The sequence below is a fragment of the Nycticebus coucang genome, chromosome 9, assembly GCF_027406575.1.
Source record: "Nycticebus coucang isolate mNycCou1 chromosome 9, mNycCou1.pri, whole genome shotgun sequence".
Lineage (NCBI taxonomy): Eukaryota > Metazoa > Chordata > Mammalia > Primates > Lorisidae > Nycticebus > Nycticebus coucang.
In genome coordinates, this window is record NC_069788.1 from 80063217 (window position 1) to 80073319 (window position 10103).

General features: G+C 37.2%; 1 long non-coding RNA gene across 1 annotated transcript in view; it reads left to right on the top strand.

The window, feature by feature from the left end:
* Positions 1–8347, top strand: part of LOC128593327 (uncharacterized) — a 28978-nt gene extending 20631 nt beyond the window's left edge. Inside the window, exons 2-3 of the long non-coding RNA XR_008382326.1 lie at positions 1068–1120; positions 7526–8347. This is a non-coding gene — a long non-coding RNA (uncharacterized LOC128593327). The remainder of the gene's footprint in view (positions 1–1067; positions 1121–7525) is intronic.
* Positions 8348–10103: the final 1756 nt, after the last annotated feature.

Sequence of the window (10103 nt, forward strand, 5' to 3'; positions counted from 1 at the left end):
TTCCAAAATTGATTTCTGTTTTCTAAATTGGTTGTCATTAATACTAAATTTAGGAGCAGAGTTGTTGTATAACTAAACACCACACTGAGATTTAGAAGCTCTGATTTTTATTAGGTCTCTTCTGCTTACTATAGTGTTATCAGTGGCCAAGTGAACCACTCTGAGGCTGTTTTCTCTAAGTTTGGTTATTGCTCATGGAGAGTGAGATTTGGGAGTAAGAGACAATAGAGGTTAGTGGGGATTTTACTGCTTGTTTCTTACTATGCTAGTTGATTTGGGCGTTTTTTTGAGCTTGTGTTTTTTTAAATTTATTTTTATTTTTCCATCTTTTTTTAAATTTAAGATTAGGGAGTATTCTTGTTTTATTTACATACTTTGGTGTTTGTACAAACTGAGTCAAGTCGTAAGTGTGCCCTTCACCCAGATAGTAAGCTTGTGTTATTTTTATAAAGGAAAATTGTACATGAATTTAAGGCACCTGGGAAGGAGGACTGAAGAATTCTTAGGAAGGGAATAGATTCATATTTGGGGCTGGGACCGTCTCCTGTAGGTCTAGTCGATCCATTTTCCTTGGTGTTTCCTTAGTGTGTGAAAGCTAGCATTTGCTACCTTGTGTTGGAGTAGTACATACATGAAAGCAAATACCAGCATTGCGTCATGTAATTTATCTCTAAGATTTTTTTTAAAGATAAAAAGAGCTTCCTCGCTCTTCAGCCTCAACTAAGACTAAAAATGAATCCTAATTCGTATTTCTTTTTGCTGATAAGTAATTATTTTTCAAAGAATACTTATTTTTCTAATAGAAAATTTAAGTGGAATTAAGTTTTTAAAAACTTCATAATCTCATCACCAGGAGATATCTACTGTTAATATTTGAGTCTATATTTGGCATTTCTCTGTGGAGTTCATAATGCAATTATATGAACCTGTTTTATTACCATCTATTTATTTTAGTCTTGTGTGTGGCAGGCCAGTAAGACATACGCATGTCAATTCTAGCAGACATATACTGTGCTGTATCCCTCATTTGTTTACTGGTCTCTCATCTTGTTTTTCAGTGTTTTCAGTGGATGAATACATTGCTATTGCCAAAGAGAAACATGGCTACAACATGGAACAGGTAATGACATAGATCATTCAAAATGGGTTTTTATAGCTACGTCATTTGTTTTCTTCTCCTTATTGAGTTAGCAGTGTTTCTTCATTAGCAACTTTTTGGTGGTTGGTCATACAGACTCTGGTCTGCATAAGAGAGTATTAGAGGACCCTTTGATTTGAAAGGCATCTGTGCATTTCTGTAGGTCTGCAGCCTTCAGGACAGTGGTTACTTACAGGTTATAAAGGGCTGGATACTTGAGTATAATACTATCTTATTTGGGTATGTGATTTGCTTGTCATTTTTTTGGTTGTGTGATGTTTTCTGGCTCTTGTTGTACTCAAACTTGCAGTGTTGTAATATTCTTCATTTTGTATCACTTTCATGTTGTAAGCATTTGACTAAGCATTTTTTGGTCATTGCTGACCAAAAAAAAAAAATAATAATAATAAAATAAAAACAGGATCTCACTCTGTTGCCCAGGCTGGAGTGCAGTGGCACAATCATAGCATACTGTAGCCTCAAACTCTGAGGCTCAAGTGGTCCTCCCACCTCAGCCTCCTGAGTAGCCGGGACTATCGGTACAGTCTTGAACTTCTGTCCTCAAGTGATCCTAGGCACCACATCCAGTCTGAAGTGATCTTTTAATACTTTTGGGAACATATTGATAAAAAATTCACAAGGTTTATTTCTCTCAAAAGTATATTGAAGCCTCATTTCAGCCTTGTTCCTAATGACCTGTTTTAAGTACATTAAGTTGGATTAATGGTCAACATGGCATTGGTCTAGATCTTACAGCCTATAAGGTACTGGTTAGGATCTGTGCTCTGATTACTGATTGCTACTTCTAATCTGTGCAAAGAGAACAGCAGCCATGGTTGTTGCAGCTCCCCACATTGTTGCAAGCTCCGCTCCCTCCTCCCCCTCCAGCTGAAGTGACTTCCCTTATGTTTCCTACTCACCTTCATTTTTCTCCTTTTGAGAGCCAGGCATAAACAGATGGACATTCAAAAACATCTGCATATAAGGGGGAAATTAGAGAGTTGCCATGCGTACCCCAGGAAAAGCATAGACTCAGAAAAGACCTGAAAAGAACTTATGTTTACACTTGAAGCTGATCCTTGGCTCACAGGCAGCATACAATAATTTTCTTTAAAGTAAAAAAAAAATAATGAAACCCAGAAAACCCTAGGGAATGGCAAGAGTCTAATTATCAGAGTTACTACATTATTAGAATCAAATGTCTATTTTTCAAAAAAAAAAAATCACAAAGCACAAAAGGAAATGATAAAGTATGGCCCACTTAAAAGAAAAATATTGATCAACAGAAAGTTTCCCTGAAAAAACTGGTGACAGATCTACCAGGCAAATACTTTAAAACAACTATCTTAAAGATGCTCAAAGAACTAAAGGAAGAAGTGGGAAAGGTCATGAAAATGATGTATGAAGCAAATGTCAATATCAGTAGGGAGATGTTAAACCTAAAACACCAACCAAACAAACAAAAAAACACCAAAAATAAATTCTGGAGCTAAAAGATACAATAAACTGAAATTAAAAATTCACTAAAGGGATTCAAAGACAGATTTTAACAGTCACAAGAAGGAATGAAGAGTGTGAAGATAAGACAATGGAAATTATTTGAGTCTGAGGAACAGAAGGAAAAAAGGTTGAAGAAGAATGAACAGTTCCTGCGGCACCTATAGGACACAGTCAAGTGGACCAACATGTCCATTATGGGAGGAAAGAGAATGAGATGGGCAGAGACATCATTTGAAGAAATAATAGTTTCAAACCTCTCAAATATGATGAGATATGTGCATGTAAATATCCAAGAAAATCAACCAACTCTAAATAAGATGATCTCAAGAAGATTCATGTTACAATCAAACTGTCAAAAGCCAAAACAAAGAATCTTGAAGGCAGTGAGAGAGAAGAGACTCATCACATGTAAGGATTCCCGAAAAAGATAGTGGGCAGATTTCTCGCCAGAAACCTTGGAGACCAGAAAGCAATGGACTGATACATTCAAAGTGCTAAGAGAAGATAGCTGTCAACCAGGAATCTTGTATCTGACAAAACTATTCTTTAAAAGTAAAAGGAAGAAATTAAGACATTCCTAAATAAACAAAAGCTGAGGACGTTTATTATAACTAAACTTTCCCTGCAAGAAATGCTTAAAGGAGTCCTACAGGATGAAATTAAAGACCACTAGACAGTAACTCAAAGTCTTATGCAGAAATAAAGACCTCAGTAAAGGTGAATGGCCAGTTAGAAAAGCTAGTATGATAACGATTTGCAGCTGCACTTTGTTTTCTATCTGATTTCAGAGACAAATGCATTTTTAAAAAGTATTAATCTAACAGCTAGTATCATCAAAACCTTGGTTTTTAACTTCACATTTTGTTTTTTACACAATTTGGATTTTAAAAACTCAATTATTAAAAGAAAATATATAAATAAAAACTCAATTATTAGTTTACATTTTTGGAATTGAAAGAAATGGGATTGAAGCTATAAAGAACAGACTCTTGGGATCAGCATGGTGGCTCACTCCTGTAATCCCAGCACTTTGGGTGGCCATGTCAGGAAAATCATACCAGCCTGGGCAACATAACAAGACCCCATCTCAACAAAAAATAAAAATATTATCCAGGTGTGGCAATACATGCCTGCAGTCCCAGCTGCTGAGGAGGTTGAGGCAGGGGGATCATTTGAGCCCACAAGTTTGAGGTTCCAATGAGCTATGATGACACCACTGTAATCTAGCCCAGGCAACAGAGCAAGATTCTGTCTCAGAAAATAAAAATCTTTCAATAGCAGGGAAACAAATACCCAATTAAAAAATGGATGAATAACTAACTTGAAGATTCATTTTTCAAATGAAGAGATAGAAATAGGTGTATGACAAAATGCTCAACATCACTAATCATTAGGGAAATGGAAATTAAAATTACCACATGAGATATCACCTCACATCTGTTAGAATGATATTTTCCAAAATATGAAAGATCTCAAGTGTTGGTGCAGATACTGAACGAAAGGAACTCTTCTGTATATTGGTGCAAATTTAAATTGGTACCTCCAATTAAAAACAAAGGATGAAAGTTCCTCAGTTCCTCAAAAAATTAAAAATAGAACAGTTATAATATCCAGCAAGCCTACTTTTGAAAATATTTCCAAAGGATTTGAAATAAATATGTCAAAGGAATATCTGCATTCCCATGTTTACTGTAGCACTATTCACTATAGCCAAGATATGTATCAACATAAATATCCATTGTTGGACAAGTAGATAAAGGATCAAGAGATGAACGAATGAAGAAAATGTATAAATACACAGCAGAATACTATCAAATGGTCATTTCCAACAGTGTGGGTGAACCTGAAGGACACTATGGTAACTAAAATAAGCCAGGCACAGAAAGGCAAATGCTGCACAATTACACCTACATGTGAAATCTTATAAAGTTCAACTCATAGAAGTAGAGAGCAGAATGATGCTTACCAGAGACTGAGGGCAGGGAAGGCAGGCATGGGGAGTTGTTGGTCAAAGGGTATAGAGTTTCAGATAGACAGGAGGAATAAATTTTGAAATCTACTGGGCAACAGAGTGACTATATTCAATAATGTGTATTTCAAAATTACTAAGAGTAAGTTTCAACTGTGTCATCAAAATAATGATAGGAAAATGAGGCAACAGATAGGTTAATTAGCTTGATTTAGTCATTCCATATTGTATGCATATATCAAAATATCACATTGTATGCCATAAATGTATACAATTATGATTTTAAATTAAAAACATTGCTTTAAAAAGTGTTTCAATAAGAACTGAATGGTGTAAGGATGAAGTTGTAAAGGTGCAGAGTTTTGTATGTTGTTGTAGTTAAGCTGGTATAAATTCAAATTAGACTGTTATAATTTGAATGTTAAATGTAATCTCTATGGTAACCACAAAGAAATTAGCTATAGAATATACACAAAAGGAAATGGGAATGGAATTAAATTATTTCACTACAAATAAACACAAAAGAAGAGAGTAACGTGGTGTGAAAAATAAAGGACAAAAAGCCCCAACGCATATAGAAAACAAAGGGCAAAAGGCAGAGGTAAATACCTCCTTATCAGTAATTACTTTAAATGTACATGGATTAAAATTCTCCAATAAAAAGACATTGACAGAATAAATAACAAAAACATGATCCAACCATAATAGAACCTCTGTAAGTTGACCACCCAAGGGGCTATAACAAACTGGTCAAATACAGAGGTGGTCAACATAAGGAACTAGGCCTAGTGGACTGATATGTATGTGTGGTGCATACCCAGTCAATGAAAATTAGGTCAACCTAAGGAGGTGGCCAATGTAGGGGAGATGGTCAACTATGGAAGTCCTACTGTATTTGAAATGTATAGAAATTATATTTGTAGTTATCTATAAGCTGATTCTAAAATGTATATAGAAGGTTTAAAATAGCTAGGATATTTTGGAAAAGAAGACAAAGATGGAAGACTCAAACTATATGAGGTCTTACTATAAAGCTACAGTAGTTAAGACAGTGTGGTATTGGCATATTTAGACATTGTAATTAAAGACACAGAATAGAGATTCCAGAAATAAATCCACACGTGTATGGTCAACTGACTTTTTGTTGATTAGATATGTGGGCAGTAGCATGATCATAGCTCACTCCAACCTCAAATTCCTGGACTCAGGTGATCCTCCTGCCTCAGCCTCTTGAGTAGCTGGAACTATAGGCACCTGCCACAGGACCTGGGTATTATTAGAGACGAGGTCTTGCTCTTGCTCAGGCTGGTCTCAAACTCCTGAGCTCAAGCAATCCACCTGCTTCAGGCTCCCAGAGTGCTAGGATTACTGTGCCCAGCTAACCATAAAATTTTTTTTTAATGGGAATTGCCAACACTACAGTTTATCAGAATTTCTGTGTTTGTGGACACTGTTGTGTAGCAGATCTATAAGCAGAGAGTACATCTGTGTAAAGTCACATGCACTATGCACAGGATGTATCAGAAGAACAGGGACCCAGAGTTGCCACCTACACAGCAAAAGTCTGCAGAAACAAGTTTTCTGCAGCTTGATACATCGTAATGGCAATCTTTAAAAAGCATCTGCATTGCTCTTGTGTATGTTTTAATATCATATTTATTGTGTTAATTATTTTTAGGATTATTGATAAGGATGTATCCTAAGGAAATCTAAAAAAAACCCTCAGCTAAAAATAATTTTGAAATAGCGTTGTTGAATGTTGTCACCACAAAGAAATAGTAAATGCTTAAAGTGCTAAATATGGTAATTACCCAGATTTGATCATTATACAATGCATACATGCCTTGAAACATCACACTATACCCCACAAATAAATATAATTATAATGTATCAATTATAAATTTAAAAATAGTTAATAAAAAAATTAAATGTCATTGAAAACTGTCTTATATGGGCAGCGCCTATGGCTCAATGGGTAGGGCACAGGCCCCATATACCAAAGGTGATGGTTCGAACCTGGTCTCGGCCAAACTGCAACAAAAAATAGCTGGGCATTGTGGCAGGCGCCTGTGGTCCCAGCTACTCAGGAGGCTGAGCCAATCGTCTAAGCCAGGAGTTAGAGGTTGCTCTGAGCTGTGACGCCACAACACTCTACCAAGGGCAATTGAGACTCTGTCTCTAAAAAAAACCCCAGAACTTACAAACATAATTTCTCCTTTATAATAATATATTTTCTCCAACTTTAATATCAGGTGTACCCAGATCAAGTAGAATGATTTTGATGTATTTCTTCTTTTTCTATTGTCTATAAGATTTAGCATGATCTGTCTTTTGAAATTATCTTTTACTTTTATTTATAAGTATTAGTTGTCTATTTTTTGATACTTAAAAAAATAAGAAGTTAACTGATGACTCCGTACTGAATCTCAGAGTCAAAGCATTCTCTAATAGACATACTCTTATTTGACAGTGTGAATGTTATTTTCTTTGCATTATTATTATTATTGCTTAATATTTCGATGTAGTAATTGTCTGATTCCTTTTCTGAATGTATTTATGTTCATTCATTCTTTACAAGGTTTTTGTTTCTAATCCTTATCTTAAATTTCAAGTCTTTTTAATTTTGTGAAGGCAAAAAAAAAATGGAAACCTAATTAACGCATGTATATGTAAAAATTAAAATTAAAATTAAAAAACAAACAAACCAGAACTGTCTTATACAGACAAAGGGAAAATAAAGGGGGAAAATTAAGGGTATGTCAAGCAATTTCCTTAGTAAAAGTATTGTTATTTTTCTTGTGTTTATTATGTTTGTGAAATTTGAAAATTTGAGATTGTTGTGAATTGTTTTTTCACTGCAAGTAACATTAACATTTAACATTTTAATTACAATTTTGTATTTTTTTTTCTTAAATAAGGCTCTCCCACATCAAGTGTTTCAGGCCCTGAAAACTACATCTCACCTGCTGAACTGCTCTCTGTCCCGGTGCCTGTGCCCTGTTAGTCCTCACCATGAGCCATCAAGGTTCTCATCCTTATTTTGTAGATGAAAAGCCTCCTTTTGAGCACCTTCAAGAACTAGCAGGTCCTGGGCTCCATGCCCTGGTGCTCTGGGCGTGGCTGCACAAAGAATGAACAGAAACTTGGGCTCCAGGTGATTGATATATGGATTCCTTTTGCCTTTTAGCTACTGCCCTATGTGCCCTGCTAAGCCTGAACCTTCTCTTACAACCACTAATGTGATTCTCTTGGAACTGGCTGCAGTGTCAGAGAGATTAAGCAACTTACCCAAGAGCAGCCAGCCAATGAGAGGGAGCTGGGAATTGAAGCTGTGTCTCCTAGCTCCAGGGCCTGTGTACTGTACTCTGCATTCTGCTATGCCTCCCCTCCAGTTGATAACAATCACTGTTAACCCGGAACGGCCATTTCATGCAGGGTGCTGCTGGTCAGGCCCTAACAAGGCCAGAGGAGCCTACGTGCTGACATCTGGAGATTGTTTATTCACTTCCAAGCTCTCCTGTCACTGATAAGTTGGGGAACTGGACTCATGGCACCAGTCAAGGACCCAGGGCATTCTGTGCACCCAGTGAAGTATTAACTGACTATAAATTTAGTCTAACTAGAAATGCTTTGAAGACATAGGCACTTTGAAAGCAAGAGATATTTTGATTTCATAATCTATAAAGGAGGGAGGAATCTGTTTGATATATACTGTGATGATTAATAACACTGCTGATGTATGCTATCCTGTGCGGGTATAAAACTAACAAGAAAAAATAACAGGGCAGAGCAGCTCTTTGAAGAGAAATCCTCACTGTTCTCCAGAATTGCTGGTTTTTCTGTAAATAAAAGTGAAACTGTTGATCTCTCATCCGCTTCTCCGTTGATTGGCTTGGGTGACAGGAGGATGGACTCCTTGGTCAGGGAATACAGTCAGCCCTCACCATGGCTCCCTGGGGTGGTTAAGAAGCCTTCAGCTGCAAGAAACAGAAAAGGGACAGGTGGCTTTGTCAACAAGTAGCCCAGAGGCAAGGGCTTCCAGGACAGGTGTCTGCATCAGCTCAGGGTGAACAATGGAGCTATAGGAGCATCTCCCTCCCTTCCTTCCCTCCTGGGTGGCTACTTCAGATCTAGCCACACATGTCTCCTCACACAGTGTGTCCAGAGGCAGAAAAGGGCAGTTTCTCTTACACCTTCTCTTTTTAGCAGTATGCATTTTGATTTATGACAGTCCACTTGAAATTAATACTTTGTAGCTTCCCAACCCCTCAGAAACTACTAAACTTCCTTTGCCTCTGCCTTGCCCTTTGTGCTATTTTGTCTTATTTTTTTTTTTTTTTTGAGGTCAGGTCTCACTCTCATTTTCTTGTCCGGTTGGAGTGCTGTGGCGTCATCGCAGCTCACTGCAACCTCAAACTCTTGGGCTCAAGTGATCCTTGCACCATGGCCTCCCAAAGTTCTGAGATTACAGATGTGAGGCACCCCACCCACCCATGTATTTTACTTTTATATGTGGTATAAATCCCAAGCAACAGATTTAGTATTATTACAGTTATTTTTAAAAATCAATATTTATTTCTATTTTCCCCTATATTTAGCCTTTCTGGGGCTCTTTATTTCTTCATGTAGTATGATGCTTCCATTTGGGATCATTGCTGTGCAGTTTCAAGAACTTATTAAGTACTTTTGTTTGTGCATGTCTGCTGTTGATAAATGCTTTCCTTTTTAAAAAATATCTAAAATCGTGTTTATTTTATGTTTATTTTTCATTTACAGCTGATGGATGACCTTCAGATATTAGGGTTCTTTTTTGTTCTAGCAGTCGCACTATCTGATTCTCATGAACCTCAACTCTTGGGCTCAGTGATCCTCTTGACTCAATTTTTCTATTTTTAGTAGAGACAGGGTCTTGCTCTTGCTCTTGATCTTGCTCAGGCTGGTCTCAAACTCGTGAGCTCCAGCTATCCACCTGCCTCGTCCTCCCAGAGTGCTAGGATTATAGGGTGAGCCACCGCTCCCGGCTGCTTGCAACTATTTCACTTCTCTGAAAATAACTTTCCTTTTATCTCTGGCTGTTTAACTTTTTTTCTTTGTCTAGGACTTTCAGCAAGTTGTTTACAATTGCCTGTATGTGGCTTGCTATTTTTTTCTTCTTAATTATTGTCCTTGGAGTTCACGGAGCTTCTCAGCTCTGTGGGTTGCTGTCTTTAATCAGATTTGAAAATTCTCTGTCATTGTTGTCTCAAATGTTGCTCTGTCCCTTTCTCTTCGTCCTCCCGTTTGGGGGGCTGCAGGTGCACATTTAGCACTTGTCTCTTACGCCCAGTTTTGGTTTTCTCTCATTTTTTTCTCTCTGTGTTTTAGATTAGAGATCTCATACTGACCTGTGAGCTCACTGATCCTGCCATCTCTTGTGTCTAGCCTGTCATCGAACCCATCCAATGAGTTCTTAATTTCATTGGAGGGCCCAGGTATTTTATGCCACAGTTATAGAAT